The sequence below is a fragment of the Callorhinus ursinus genome, unplaced genomic scaffold (genome assembly GCF_003265705.2).
Source record: "Callorhinus ursinus isolate GAN/ISIS: 27379988/994484 unplaced genomic scaffold, GSC_fseal_2.0 scaffold4, whole genome shotgun sequence".
Taxonomy (NCBI): Eukaryota; Metazoa; Chordata; class Mammalia; order Carnivora; family Otariidae; genus Callorhinus; species Callorhinus ursinus.
Window position 1 is genome coordinate 54,775,493 of NW_027397066.1, and position 16,305 is coordinate 54,791,797.

Genomic DNA, 16,305 nt, shown 5'->3' on the forward strand with positions numbered 1-16,305 from the left:
TACCCATTAATAGTCCCTTTCTATTTTTTCCTAACTCCCTGGCTTTAGGCAACCACTAATCTACCTACTGTCTCTATAGATTTGTTTATTCTGGACATTTCACATAAACAGAATCATATAATATATAGTCTTTTGTATTTGTCTTCTTTCACTTAGCATAATATTTTCAAAATTTATCAGTGTGATAGCATGTATCACCTCCATACTGTTTTCCATAGTGGGAGGTAAAATTTCATTTGTTTTTATTGCCAAATAATATTCCATTTTATGGATATGCTATATTTTATTTGTACATTCATCAGCTGATGGACATTTGGATTGTTCCTCCTTTTTGGCTATTATGTATAATGCTGCTCTAAGCATTCATGTTCAAATTTTTGTATGGACATGTGTTTTCATTTCTTTTTCCTGTAGAGCTAAGAATGGAACTTCTGGGTCATATGATAACTCTATGCTTAACAATTAGAGGAACTGCTAAACTTTTCCAAGGTGTCTACACTATTTTATATTCCTATCAACAATGTAAAAATGTTATAATGTCTCCACATCTTCATTAATCTTTCTTTTTTTCTCTTTGCCTTTCCATAGTGGCTTTTGTTTCTCTTTTCTTCCTTCTACTCATTTCTTTGCTTTGTTCTTATTGTATCACCCTCTTTCTACCTTAATCTGTTCATTTCCTATTGCACCCTTTCTTTACTTCCCTCTACTTTTTAAAATCACATTTTTAAAAAGCAAATACCTGTGTTAATAAGATTATCCACAATTTTCTAGATTACCCACTCTCTGAACCTCAAAATCATAGGACATCTCCGTCTGCACAACTGCTTCACAAAGTCAATGTACTTCTGAATTGTCTTTTCCATTTGACCCCTTCTTTTCATGTCCTTAACACCATCCTACTTCAGGCATTTGATGTATTTCATCTGGGCAATCACAGTAGCCATTAATATATCTCTTTATCACTAGATAATTTCCCCTCAAATACATTCTACAGTATTGCTGCCAGAATTATCTTCCAGTTCTAATAGTGTGATTCTCTCATTCAGAAACCCTTAGATATTTCTCATTATGCAGACCATAAACTCTTTGGGTTAGTATTCATTCATTCATCCAATCATTCATTGAGGAAATACTTAGAGAGATCTCATTATGTGCTAAGAACTGATTCTGCTGCTGGAAAAACTGTGGCAAACAAGACTGGCAAGTTCCCTCCTTTTATGGAGCTCACAAGCTAGTGGACGGAGACCAAAAATAGAACAAGCCAAAGAATAAGTTTCAACTCATGAAAACAAAGCATATTAATGAGAAGAGAGTGAATGGAGGCTGAGGGGAGAGGATGCTTAACTGAGTAGCAGGGAGTTGTCCCTGAAGAGATGTCATTTCAGCTGAGAGGTGAATTGTGAAGATGAACTGAGAAGTGAATTGTGAAGCTTCTAGAAGAACTGGGTAAAGAGCAACCAGGTGGCAGCAAGTTCCTAGAGCTGGAACAAGGGTAAGCTCGCTGAGTTCCTTGAAAGAAATCAAGCCAGGGTGCTGGATCATGGTGGTTCCAAGAAAGAGTAGAAAAGGTTCAGCCAGAGAGACAAGCAAGGACCAAATCATGGGGCCTCTGAAGGTGATGATAAAGTGTTGATAATTCTAAGGGTTATAGGAACCCACTGGACAACTTTAAATATAGGTAGTGTCTTACTTTTGTGTTCTTACTTCCCTTCACATGTGCTATTCTGTTCCTTACATTCACCCATTTCTGTTTTATTTACAAACCCCCTCTGCCTCAAATATTCTCTTTTCTTCTGTGTTTCTAACCTCTTTTTGCAGCTACTGGCATTTCCGTTTCTGAAAACATTTCAATGCGCTACTCGAATGCCTTCTCCCTCTTTTAAGGGCCAGTTCCTTTCACAGCAATCCCATTCCAGTTAGAAGCAACCTTGAAGTTTCCTCTATTTCACTATTTACAACAAAACTGGTCATGCTCTATTTCATGTTCTGGCTATCTGTGCCACTTTGTCCTTCTCCCTACCTCAGCTGCCCAGTTTCATACTCTGCTCTATGTCTTGTCATTAGCAAGAGCATCAATTTCTCCATAATCTAAATTTTAATCATCCAACTCTGCAACTACCACCACTCTTTTTCAGCTCACTGCCTTAGTACCCTGACTTCAACCTCACTGGGACTTACAAACCACCCATCCTACTATCTTTTCATTGTCTCCCATCACCCTCACGTTGGCATTGCTCTCTTACTTGACATAAAACCCATGGTCCCTAATTATACTCATTCCTGGCATACACTTTCAATCCTGTAGTCTTCTCTCTTTATGTCATAATAGTAAAACTCCAACCCTGGTTAAAAACAAATTTTCACCTACGTTGTGTTTATACAAATACAGCTGGGAAAAAAATACTCAATTTTGCTGATGAGTCTCATTTTAAATTGTAATAGCACTAACTTCAAATTGGCCTCAGTGCTTCCTAGCCATCATACTTCCTTAGTTATTCTTTTCCTACTGTGAGAAATAGAGGATTATTTCATACCTTCTCTTCTCAAATCTTCAATACCTCCTCTTTCATCTTCACCCTCAGCTGATGGCCTTAAGACTATTTCACCGAGAAAACAGAAATAATCAGAAGATAGCGTCTATTAACCCATCTGCCATTGCCAGTATGCTTTTTTTTTTTTTAGTCTCTTATTTCTATGCCTTTGTTCTCTGCCTTTCTTCTACTTACAACACAGTGTTTGACCCAATGTGGGCAACAAATTCTGGTTTATTCATTGAACTGATATTGCTCTGCTTTCTGCAGAGACAATGAAATTTAAGTGAAGGGCATACAGAATAAGGAGTGAAAACATTGGGTTCTAGTCTTGTCCTCCTACAATTTGTCAGAATCACTTGGAAAAGAATTAAGACATTATCTAGATAATTAAGAGGACAGTCTCCCACTTCCTCTTAATTGCCCAGATGGTTTTCTCAATATCCCACTCATCTGTCCAATCTGATCTGTATGGGGTCTGTCACATATTAAGAAGTTCTCTGGGTTGATGTTGTCTCATGAGGAAGAAAGAAGCTGATAGCTGATTTATTCGGTTGCATCTTAATGCATGCATCATGCACTATTATGGGTCAGGCTCTTAAGAAGATGTTTGAGGACAACACAGTGTTACACTATTTTATGCATTTTTACATGATATTCCACCTCTTCTAGCCAATTCTGTATGTGTCACATAGTCTTCAACAGAAAATAAACAATGTTTTTCTCACATTACTTTTTTTTTAAAAAGGTGGCTTTAGTCACAACAGCCTCACCAGCTCTCTGAAGAGAGGTTGGTTGCATGTGTGGGTTGGAAAAGAGCCCTGTTTGTTTTCAGACAAAATGCCTTTGCACTCATTAGTCATGTAACCTCACCTCATTTATTACAGCCTGAGTTTATTAATCTGGAAAATGCAGATAACCCCTACAGAGATATGAGAATGAAGAGAGAGCAAGTGCTCACTTGATGTTAGCTATTGCTATCAGGCTTGAATGAAGAAGTGCTTGAATGAAGGCCAGTGCTGACCCTGCTGAACAAAATGGGATGGTTTGAAGAGTGTAAAAAAAAAAAAAAAAGAAAAGAAAAAGAAAGAAAGAAAGAAAAGTGTAAACATTCTGCTCTGACAAGGCAGTCCAGCCACTGCATTGAAGTCACATTCATTTGGAAGACAATTCTTTGTCTCCAGTTTCCTATTACTCATTCTCACATTTCAGTGGCAAAATACCTGCCAGAGGATGACTATATTACTTCAGTTAAATATAAATGGCATTTCTATGTATCTGATAAGCTATCTTAATTGTTGGAAGTTCTTTCTGTCTGTGTTTGATAAAATTTACACAGTATAATCAGAGCCTCATGGGGGTGGTTCTAGAGTCTTAGGGTCCCTGAGAAGAAAGGGAGTGGTCCTTTACTCAAAGATGCCCCACCTTATTTCAAACAGGTTTGGGAGAACAAAGGGTGAAGTGGAAGGGTAGAAAGGTGAGGCACAGGTCAACTTAACAATAATAATGATGATGATAATAGCTTCCATTTATATAGCACTTTAGAGTTTTTAAAGAGCATACCCCATAACACTTGATCCACCCCACATCTATGTAAGGTTCACATGGTAAATATGATTTGCCCACTTTCACTTGAGGCTGTAAGGATTTACCCAAGAACATAAAAGTACTAATTATTTGAGCCCACTTAAGTTCCTTGTTTTCTACTTATGAGCATTTTCCTCTGTGGAACACAGGTCCTAATCCAAAATTATTACAGCAATGACTAAAGGGGCACGTTAGTAAAACAGAAACTTGGGAACAAGGAGGTAAATTTTACTGAGCAGAGTTGTACTAAAAAACAGTTTTATTTTCAGCCCAAGTGCAAGGATCTGGAAGAACCCCAAGAATCAGAAAAGTAGTACCTGACAGCAATTAAGAGCTTCCAGTACTTTGTGGAGTAACCATGGCAACCACAGCCTTACAGTGGAGCTGGTCAGCAGACCATGTAGGAGGGCATGCCTGAGTCACATGTCTCAAGATAGTGAGGTCACTGGCTGTCTGGGCTGTGACCTTCAGAACACCCCAAAAAGAGGGAGAGGACAGAAAATGATTATTCCTGTTGGAGAGACCTAAAATCCTTCGGGGAAGAGACAATTCACTTATAAATCGGACACAATGAACTGTTATATTGGCTCTGTTCTCCGAAACCTGAGTAGGAATCCAAGTCAAAGAAGTATTACAAACCTCTAGAAAATCACCTGGTCATTTGTTATAAGATGCGTCTGGCATTAGAGTCATTATAAAATCCTACTAATACATTCTCAGTGGCACCTTCATTGAGCCCATTAACAATGATAACCTTTTACCTTTGTAATCTTTTATAGTTTTCATGGTGTTTATCTCAAATATCAGTACAGTGGTAAAAGCAGGTCTTGGTTTGCTTAAGAAATATTCTCAGTATCCACTCACTATGATCCCTGTGTATGAGTCTGAAATTCGATGTCCGGTTCATTTACTAAAACTGAGGATCAAGAGTGCATTTTAACTCAGTAATATGTCAATATCTAGGAAATTTGGAAGGTGTTTTTTCTTCAGACTATGGTGTGAATTCATGAAATAAGATTAACTGTGGATGCGTTGGGCAATAGTACTTCCAGGCTACAAACTGTTCTTTCATAAGTCTATAAAATAAAATAATTATTGCACACTACTTATTCCTACAGGGACATTTGAAATATTGTACCATGCCAACACTATTCAAAAGAACTAAAAACAAAACAAAACAAAACATTATGTTTTACTTAAATGCCACACCAGGAGGAGAACTCTCCTTTTTGAAAACTTCCTTGTTGGAATAAATTTTGTCTTTTTCACTGTTTTAAGTTATTTGATAATAACCATTGATAAAAAAATGATAACTTTGCTTATAAACTTCTTGGAGCTAAGAAAATTAGATAAATCAGTTCCACATGATCTTGGATGATTTTCATTTTTTGCTTTTGTATTTTTGGATGAGATATTCACAAAATGACATGCAGAACTAGACATCATCAAAGGAAACAGTAATTTGACAACTTTTTTTAAAAAAGGAGGGGGGGGAAAAGCTAATGATAGATCAAATCTTCTGTTTATCTATTTTCCATAAGTAAAATGAATGTCAAATGGCAAATTGGAAGTTTATATGTTACAAATATGAAAAGGAATAGGTAGGTTAACTTACAAACATGAATAAAAAAACATTCAATATGCATTCTTTTTAATCTAGCAGTTTTACTTTACCATTTAAAAATGATCACTAAATTTATACTAATGCCAGTTACTTCTAGTAACTGATATTATAGCAGTGAACAAGCCAGGTACTGTGTCAAATTCATTATTGTATTTTTAGCACCTAGAATATGGCAGTGCTCAAGCCTTTTCTCTGTTGAAATAATAGGAAGGAAAGAAGACTTTGAGAAGAATCTTAAAGAAGACTAACATTTAAGATATGGGCAAGGAATGAAGTCTGAAAACCACAGAGGGAAATAAGGAAGAAAGTAAAATGTTATATGATAATGAAGGATAGAGGATATTCTAAGAAGGATTGATCCATAGTGTCATATGTTGTTGAGAAATCGAATATGATGAAAATTTCAGAAACCCATTGGGTTAAGCAGTAGTGAATCACAATAGGAGAAGGAACAGAGTAGTGGCATTATAAAGCAAATGTCAGTGGATTTGAGGAAAAATTGGAGTGAAAAGAAAGAACAGCAGATATAAGCTTTTTTTTCCTATGAGTTTGACTATGGATGAAAGGGAGAGATAGGTCAGCAAGGCATATGGGGCTGATGGAGGAATTTTCTTCCCCTTGTGAATGGGACAGTTTTGAGTATGCTTACAACGGTGTTGACTAGCTAACAGAGATCCCGAGATTGGGAGGATATTTGAAGGATCCTGGATTCTAAATTTAGGTTCCCACACATAAAATTGCCATTTGTGGGGGTCAAAAGTGGTCATAATTGATGGTTCATGTGGTTAAACCTAGTAGATTAGAGAACTTGGACACACTATAGGCATCCTCTTAGAGTTATGAATGGATACAGATAGGTTTGTTGGTTTGATGTCAAGAAGTTGAAGGAATTTTCATCTAATTGATCAATCACATTAGTAGAAACATGAGAGGGCAGTAGGTAAGAACTAGAAATTTGAAAAGGCTGGAGGAGGTGGAGATGGTCGTTGTGGAAAATGGAAGTACAGACTAAGGGGATGTAATAGGAATGCTGGTTAGAGCTCAGTCCTCAGACGAATTGGCACCTCTTGGAAATTTGTGAATTTTCTGTAGCATTCCTCAGTGGTCTGGGCAGGGGTGAGCCATTGTTCAGACAGTCATAGTCTCTCTAGAATTTATCCAGGTATGAATGATGAAAAACACAGGAAAATAGAATTTAATGGAGTTTGGCATCATTAAAAGTTTGGTGGGGGGGGGCCTGGGTGGCTCAGTTGGTTAAGTGTCTGCCTTTGGCTCAGGTCATGATCCCAGGGTCCTGGAGTTGAGCCTCCCATTGCACCAGGCTCCCTGCTCAGCAGGGAGTCTTCTTCTCCCTCTCCCTTCCCTCCTTCCCCTCACTCGTGCTCTCTCGCATACTCTCTCTTTCTCTCTCTCTCTCTCAAATAAGTAAAACCTCTATAAAAAAATTTGTTGAAATGATGAACATAAGGATCATAAGAAAAACGTACAAACAAAAAAACCATGTGTGTGTGTGTGATGGTGGCAACTGATGGGTATGAAGAATTCACAGATTATGGGGGCACCTGGCTTGCTCAGTCAGTGGAGCATGCGACTCTTGATCTCAGGATTGTAAATTCGAGCCCCACACTGGGTGTAGAGATTATTTTTAAAAAATCTTCAAAAAAGAATTTACAAATTAGAAGAAACAATGAATGAAAACAATACCCTTATGCATTAGAAGTAACTAAGACTTTAAGAAGGAAAGTTATGATAGGGATAGTTGTCCAAAGTTATGATTCAGAAAGAGTAATTCCAAGTCATGACAAAGTCTAGGGTGTAGACATGAGAGTAGTATTTGAAGAGAATATTATAGAGATGAGGACATCAAGGAAATACATGCCTAAGATGTTGCAGATCAAGCACATGGGCACTGATGTTACCTAGGGTAGATGTGGGACTTGAGGAAGTAAAGAGGACAGAGAGTAAACTGTGTGAGCCTCAGAGGAACAAGCCAGTTTACATGGGTGTGGAGAGCAACGGTCCCAGGAGGCATCAGGGAGTCAGAACAAAGACTAAATCTTCAATAATAAACCCTTAGTTGAGATGGTTGTAAAAAATAATGTGTCCCTAGCAAAAACTATATTTCAGTTTTCCAGGGATATAGAGAATATGCAAAGAAAAAGGTTAGGATATAGAGCAGTTTGTTAATCAAGGAATTCCATTCCAGAAATTGTGAAAGTGCAGAAGATAACTTATCTTAAGGAAACAATTTTGAACGTGTGCAAAATCAGCCAGAAGGATGTTCATTATTACAGTGTTGTTTACAATATATGTGTCCATTTTACCAAGATTGAAAAATTTAAAAAAAAAGAAAAGTTTTAAATTAAAGATAATCTAGAATGACATTTGCCTATACAAATATTTAACCATAGAAAAACAGATGTTTGTATCTTGTTAAGTCTTATTTTAAAAAAATACACAGAAAAGAAAATACAAATGTATATCCATGTATAATGTGTGTGTGTTCTGATAAGACTTTAATTGCCTTTTTAAGCTTGGAATTATGCTACTTCAGAGATAATTATCACTCCTACTCAGGTTAAGGGCCAACTGTTGTCTCATTTTTTTTGTATCTTCTCCTAGTCCTACATTGACAGGGCTGAATTCCTAGAGTATTACAGAAGATGAGGGAAATCTCTCATTTAAATGACAACTTTGGTTTCCAAATTAAAAATCACCTGACAGTCTTTTTATGCCTATTGTTATAAAACCCAAACTTGATTTAATAATCAACGTGGGAAAGAACTTAAAATCTATTAATGGGTGTTACTACACGAAAAGAGACTCGAGGAGGTTGCCAGAGGCAGTAAGGAAGACAGGGAGAAATGAGTGAAAGTGGTCAAAAGGTACAAACTTCCAGTTATAAAATTATTAAGTCATGGAGATGCACTGTACAGCAAAGCAACTATATTGTATATTTGGAAGGTGCTAAGAGAGTGGATCCTAAAAGTTCTCATCACAAGAAAAAATTATAACTGTATGGTGGTGGATGTTAACTAGATTTATTGTGGTGATCATTTCATAATATAGACAAATATCAAATCATTATATTGTACACCTGAAACTAAGGCAACACTATAGGTCAATTATATTTCAATTTTAAAAAAAGAGACTAATATTTCTGTGTGAGGCAAAGAGAAATGTAGAATTATTCAAAACCTCATTGTAGGAATAAGATAATCCAAGCAATCTATTTCATAGTTACTCAGTTTTAGGAAAGAAAACAATGACTTAAAATTATAAATGTATTTACACCTATTTATATCACTATATCTAATTTATATCACTAATACAGAGTGGCTTACTAGAAGAGTAAACAAAATATTTCTGTGTAAAAAAGAGTCTTTGAAAGAAATATGAAATCCAGTTAAGTCAAATGGAGAAGTTCCAAATAACCAATACCTGATGAGTTGTTAGTTGGAAATTAGTCCCATATAAATTTGAAGAACAATTAAACAGTTCGATTAACATATTATGTGCCAAGAATTCTACTAGGTACTAACATGTACAACAAAGAACAGGTATATTTTCTTCACAATACTCACAGGTGACAAAAACTAATGAAGATTTATTTGTATATTTCAAATGGAGAAAACGCTCTGGGATTTAACTACACTGAGGCATGGATTATCAATGGGAAGAGTAGGGACAGTTTTCAGCACCGCCCCCACTCATCCAAGCTCCCTTACCGCTTACTATTCCTGGGAACCTCAAAACTAAGAAAAACCAAAACCAATATGGCAAAACTCTATAAAGCAGACATAGTGATTTATCTGAATAGGGACACAAGAATTTGTAAGGATGTTGGACCTGGAGGGGAAAATTTTGAAAATCTTGAGAACAGCAAGGAGTAGGAATGGAGAGGTCTAAATGGTTTCTTAGTCTATTGATCAGAGGTAGGTCTTTTGCTTTTCCCAGATTTTTACTTCAGCCTGTTTTTCCCGTCTGCATCTCTTTATGTCACTTTCATTTCTTTCCTTACCTTTCTGGTAGATTTCTTTTGCCTTAAGCCAGCTGTAATACACAACTGACATTTAATAAGCTTTAAAAGAAACTGAATTAAAACTGTATGTTTATTCATCCCTAGCCCTATGCCTCTGATGCCCCAAATGGTGACCGGTACAGAGTAATTCTTTTTTTTTTTTTTTTTAGAGAGGGACAGAGAGTGAGAGGGTGGTGAAGGGGCAAAGAGAGAAGGAGAGAGAGAACCTTAAGTAGGCTTCATGCCCAGCATGGACGCTGACGCAGGGCTCGATCTCAAAACCCTGAGATCATGACCTGAGCCAAAATCAAGAGTTGGACACTTACCTGACTGAGCCACACAGGTGCCCCAGTACATAGTAATTCTCCAGTAAATATAGGACTATTAATGAAATTGAAGAGCAAAAAAGAGGAAAAAAATAGGATTAATTGATCTATCTTTTTCGTATAGGATCACCACTTTTTTTTTCCCTATGGAAGGAACGGAGATATTTTTAAGTAAAAATAAAAATAATATCAATAATGATCATCATCCTACTTCTATTGCATTCTATTTAAAAAGTAAATCCTAATGTGTACCAGTTTTAAAAATAAGATCAATTAAACGTGAAAAGTTGTTTTTGTTCCTTTGTTTTGTGTTGCCTTTTAAACAGCCTAAACCTATTAATGTGTGGCTCTACAGTGAGCAGGCAGAAAGGGGAACATTTTGAATGACTGTAGAGAATAAAATCTGTTGGGGGATTGTGATCCAGAAATCCACGTGTGCTTAATTGAGTTTTATACACAATATCCAATTACTGCCAACAAAGGATATAGTGCAACTCTAGTTAAACATCATTAGAAAAGAGATTTGTAATTCCCTCATTATCTTGAGTAATTTGTACTAATTGACTCATATTTGCACATAAAGAATTAATGTTCAAAATAGAGAAAAATGCAGAATGGATCAGATGGGGACTGGAAGGTAAAAAATGTCTAAGATTTATTTTCTATAGACTTCATTCCACATCTATTAAAATATAAAACCTTAGGGATATTTATTTGCTCTTACCTGCTTTTTATATTCTTAGGTATAGATTGTTCTTATATTGTTCTTTAAAGTTTTATTTTAAAAAGCAAAGGACTTCTCAAAAGACATGAAAATTCTTATTCATTTTTTGGAGTTTTAAGGATGTTTATCAATTTCAGAATCAGGGTAAAATACAATACTTACTATACAACTTGTATACCTCCTCTCTCTTCAATGTGTCAATTAAATACATACTTTAGAAAGATCACAAACAGTATTATATACTGTAGAGTCTGGATAAGAGTGAGAAAACACTTTCTTCCTTGCCACATCCTTCCACTCCTACAAATTTACACAATGTTACCTCAGGCTCTCTGTTTCCCCTTCCTCTCTCTGTGATTATCCCATTTTCACGTTAAAATTTCCAATTAAAATCCAACTTATTAAACTTTTCAAGTCCTAAATATGAAATTGTTAGCACAGTTTCCTGAAATAAAAAGCATTAACATTACCACTACTATGTTACAATTTTCTTTAACAGTAAAGAAAAAAAAAAAAACCACGGCGCCTGGGTGGCTCAGTTGGTTAAGTGACTGCCTTCAGCTCAGGTCATGATCCTGGAGTCCTGGGATCGAGTCCCACATCGGGCTCCCTGCTCGGCGGGGAGTCTGCTTCTCCCTCTGACCCTCTTCCCTCTCGTGCTCTCTCTCATTCTCTCTCTCAAATAAATAAATAAAATCATAAAAAAAAAAGAAAAAAACTATTAAATTCTCAACTCATGATAATGTTCAGAATTAGAAATCACAACCTGAAACAACTCTTTCACACATGAAATCAAGTTAAACTTACTGATACATCATACACTGCTGGGAATTCACACTCCACCTCCGTGTTGCTTGTGCTTTCTCGTCAAAGGAGTAGAATCCTGGGCATTCCTTCAGATTTGTAAGCTCACTAAAGAAAGAATGCTTAAGGATTTAGAATAAACTAGTTTAACAAGTTGGGATGGGTAAATTTTAGCCAATAGTAGGGCTTGAAGTGAAGAATCACTTGATAAGTCTTTGTTGCAGGAAGTAAGAATTTCCTGGTTCTAGCTAATGAAAATAAATGAGAAACAATATTGCGTTCAAAACCAAAGCAACACCCTTGAAAACTTGGATTTTGTCTTTCAAGGGGTGTCACTTTTTGTTCTGAGTCACTACAAGTCTCGTCTTCCGGCCCTGCCATTCCTCTCAAAAGGCAAGTGTGAAACAAGATCAGAGGTTTCCATGAAACTTTTGATAGCCCTTAACTTTTTTTCTTAGTCCAATAGTACCTGTACTACTATATCTGGCCTAGTAGTTCAGTTTGTGTGCTCTAAAGGGGAATCCAGCCTTAAGGTAGGAAAATGAAAATATATTTGTGCCAACTGCCATGTTAAAGCGCTTCACCAGCTGATTATCTTCTCTCCATACACTCTTTTTTGTAGATACAGAGGCATCTACCTTCTTGGACTTGGAGTTTTCTTTTCTGTCCATCCAGTCCTTTTTTTTTTTCCCATTGTGTGTTTGCCCACACACCTAAAATTTACTTTCCCTTCTTTCTAGCACAGTTCCCAATTCAAATTCACCTGGCTGTAAGATTCAAGTAATTTAACTAGAATCTGTCTATATAGAGTCCATAGACTTTGAAAGTCTGCATTCTAAGATGACTCCTCCAGGATGATATCTAATTTCCCTAGCTCACATACTATCGGAATAACCCCTGACCCATGCTTTTCCTTAGGCAGGCATCTAGTTTTAGTTTTGCTTATTTTCAGGTCTATAGATCCATTTCCCCTGTTGGAGAGTGAAAGATCTGAGGCCAGAAACTTTGATGTCTTTGAATGAATGCACTTACCAGAATCTGTGCAAACACTTTGACATTCAGTACTTACTAAGTCTTTCTTTTCATTGATTGACAATCCACATTCACTCATATTTCCATCTCTCTTTCATTTTGAAAAGAATTTTTGGCAAGACAGGAACACATGATATTTACAATCAATAAATGAACATAGGGACAAAATGTTCAAATTAGCTAATACATAAAAGTTCTATATCTTTGTCAATTTTTCTATTAATGTGTAACAAATTACTATAAATCTAGCCACTTAAAACAACAGCCACTTATTATCTATTTTTATTCTGCACATCAGAAGTCCAGGCAAGCTCAACTTTGTTCTCTGCTTTTTATCTCAAAGGCTGAAAGCAAGGTGTAAGCTCAGCTGGTTTCCTTTGTAGAGGCGATGGTGAAAAATCATGTCCCAGCTCATTCAGGCCATTGGCAGAATTAAGTTCCTTGCAGAAAGACTAAATTCCTTGTTTCTTTGCTGCCTGTCAGTTGGGGCTGCCCTGCTTCTAGAGGCTACCTGCAATCCTTGATACATGGTTCTTTCCATCTTTAAGCCAGCAACAGTGCACTTTCTCACGCTTAAGAATCTCTGACTTTTCTGCAATCAGGAAGAGAAAATTCTCTACTTCTAAAAGATTAGATTCGACCTATCTGGAAGATCTCCTTTTTTATTAATTCAAAGTCAACTGACTTAGTTTATAGTTCATGACCCTGGTATAAAATTTAGTTGATAGCAGGATAACCTGTCATTCTGGGCAAGGTCTGTGTAGTGTAGTTATTTGATGTAACAACTCAAAGGTAGCCATTAAAAAATGATTATACCAAACCACATGGTCATTGAAAAATATATAATATAATCTCAGATTAAAAAAACACGTAATTTTATATATGCTGTATATCAACTTTGTAAGATATTTGTAAGAATATACACAAGGATTGGAAGATAAAAAATGTAGAAATAGTTAAGCTGATACAATTGTGTGCCCTCTATCTTTCAAAAAGTATTAGTTATAATTTTCCTGTAGTATTTTTTTAAGAGAATCAATCAATCACCCATTTCCTTTACTTTAAAAACTACTTTTATTCAGTAGTCCAACTATTTCCTTTTCTTTTCTTTTCTCTGAAACTTCTATTGAGTTGCTGCTGCTTAATATTTGTCTTTCCAAAGGTTTCTTTTTTACTTTCAGATTCTATTGATCTCTCCTCTCCGTGTTTAAATTCTCCTTTTCTTCATGGCATCTCAGCCTGTTCATTCAGCTTCCTAATTCTCTTCCCCTAAGGATTATCACTTGTAGGACAAACATTAGTGGATTGAACACTTAACCCAAGAATTCAGTAATCTCCACCTAGATCTAAGTAGGAAAATACATGTTTGAGGTTTAGCAAAAGTGCTTGTTTTGAACACTGTGAAAGATTTCAAAGGTGAAGTAAGCATTGCTAATAGAGTCATTCAAAATAGGGTCAGGAAAACACTGAGAAAACAGGCCTATGCATGCTTTCTCTTTCTATTTTTGGAATACCATGGATTTTTTACTTTTGTCGATTGCAACTTCTCAGTTGCACATGGACCACCTTCTGGAACACATCCTTCTACTTTGGACTAAAATAGAGATAATGTAACATCTGTTAGCTTAATAGTCAATAAATGTGTTAGATAGTTTAACTCTGTCAGCATAATTCCTTCAAAACAAGTTATGCAACCTTGTGGTTTTTGCCTTTGTAACTGCACTCCCCTGCTTGCAATCTGGAGCACACTTTCAATTTCTGTCCACTGTGTCTCTTGGATTACATTCCCTAAGACCCCAAATAAACACTTTTGATTGCTTTACAACCTCTTCTTCTTAGTCAACAATACAGAGGATGAGAGGTGGTGATTCAAACCATTAAGAAGGCAGTCCCATGCATTTTTTAAATTTCTTTTCCTGAAAAAATTTGAAAAGGGGGCATCTGAACATCTTTTACAGAGAATCCCTAGGTTTTAGGGGTTGAAAGAGAAGAAAATCTGACAGGATGATCTCCTTATCTATGAAACTACATTTTTTTTAAAGATTTTATTTATTTATTCATGAGAGAGAGAGGCAGAGGGAGAAGCAGGCTCCCAAGGAGCAGGGAGCCCGATGCGGGACTCGATCCCAGGACGCTGGGATCATGACCTGAGCCAAAGGCAGACGCTTAACCATCTGAGCCACCCAGGTGCCCTGAAACTACATTTTTAAATAAAAGGTGGGGCATTAGATTCTGACAATGGAACAAAATGTATAAAAATAGAACTTCACAGGAAAGCTATGACAACTGGTTAGCATTCTCTTTATTACATAGCTTTGTTACTTAAAGAACTTTTAATAATCCAGAATATAGACTAAAATATTACAAAGCAGAGTTTTTAAAATATACTTTGTTAAATGTTTACTTTGGACTAATTTTGATATTTTCCACAGTCAACTACATAATAACTTTTAAAATGTTCCCAGTAGAAAAAAAGATGTTCCCAATAGACTGATTATAGAGCTCTCCAACATATTATAGTAGAATATGCTTTGGATTATAATCATTCTTATTTTTTTAGATTTTGTTTGTTTATTTATTTATTTGAGAAAGAGAGAGAGTACGCAAGTGGGGGAAGGGAAAGGGGCAAGCAGACTGCGCAGAGCCCAGTGGGGGACTTGATCTCATGACCCTGAGATCATGACCTGAACTGAAATCATGAGCCCCTGGATTATAATCATTCTTAAAGCTATCAAGTGAAAAACAATTTCATTTGCCTATTTTTCTTTTTGCAATAAATTAATATTAATAATAATATACAGGAGTTGTATTATATATTATTTCTTTTCAAGAAAATGCTAAATATAATTTCAACAAAACAGTAGTATTTGCAAAATATACAAAGCAACAGTATTGATAAATGAAAATGGTAACACTATAAAAACTTAATGATAATCTTAGAGCAAGTTTGGCATCAGCTGTGCTGATATCAGTACCCAGTAATATACTTTGCACTTTTCAAATGGGTTTTAAACATTCTCTGACTTTTGGATGTTATTATTCAACAGGAAAGTTTCATAAACATCATGAGGTAGATAGATTAACGTTCCATTTCACAGATTGAAGGCCGTAGGAAGCAAAGTTTTCTTCTTTTAATTGTAAGACATGATTGCATTGCTCTCATTTCTTATTAGCTATAGTTAAAACTTTAAGGCAAGGCAAATATTGAAACCTGTAAAAGAATGTTTATTGTAAGTATTTACAAAAACAGCTTAATCAAAAATTTTAATTTGCTGCCTTTTAGTGGGCTTTATGTAGTTATATTTGTTTATAAAACGGATTTTCTAATGTGACAGTAAAAAGAGCAAAAAGAAAAACAAACATTTGTTGTTTTAGTAGAATTCAAAATCTTTTGCTGCTCTTCATTTAAAAATAGTATAGATTTTTAATTTATACCATTTTAAGCCTTTAAATTACTGCCAATTTAACTAGCTCTGCAGGTTTGCCTCATTAAAATTATCCCCAGATATAGATGGATATACTTTTAAGTGGTGTTGTTTGTTGTAATTGTAAAATTGTTTTGGTCCAGAGATACTTTGCTGAAAACCACGTGAATTTAACTTACCGCATACACACACACACACACACACACACACACACACACACACACACACACA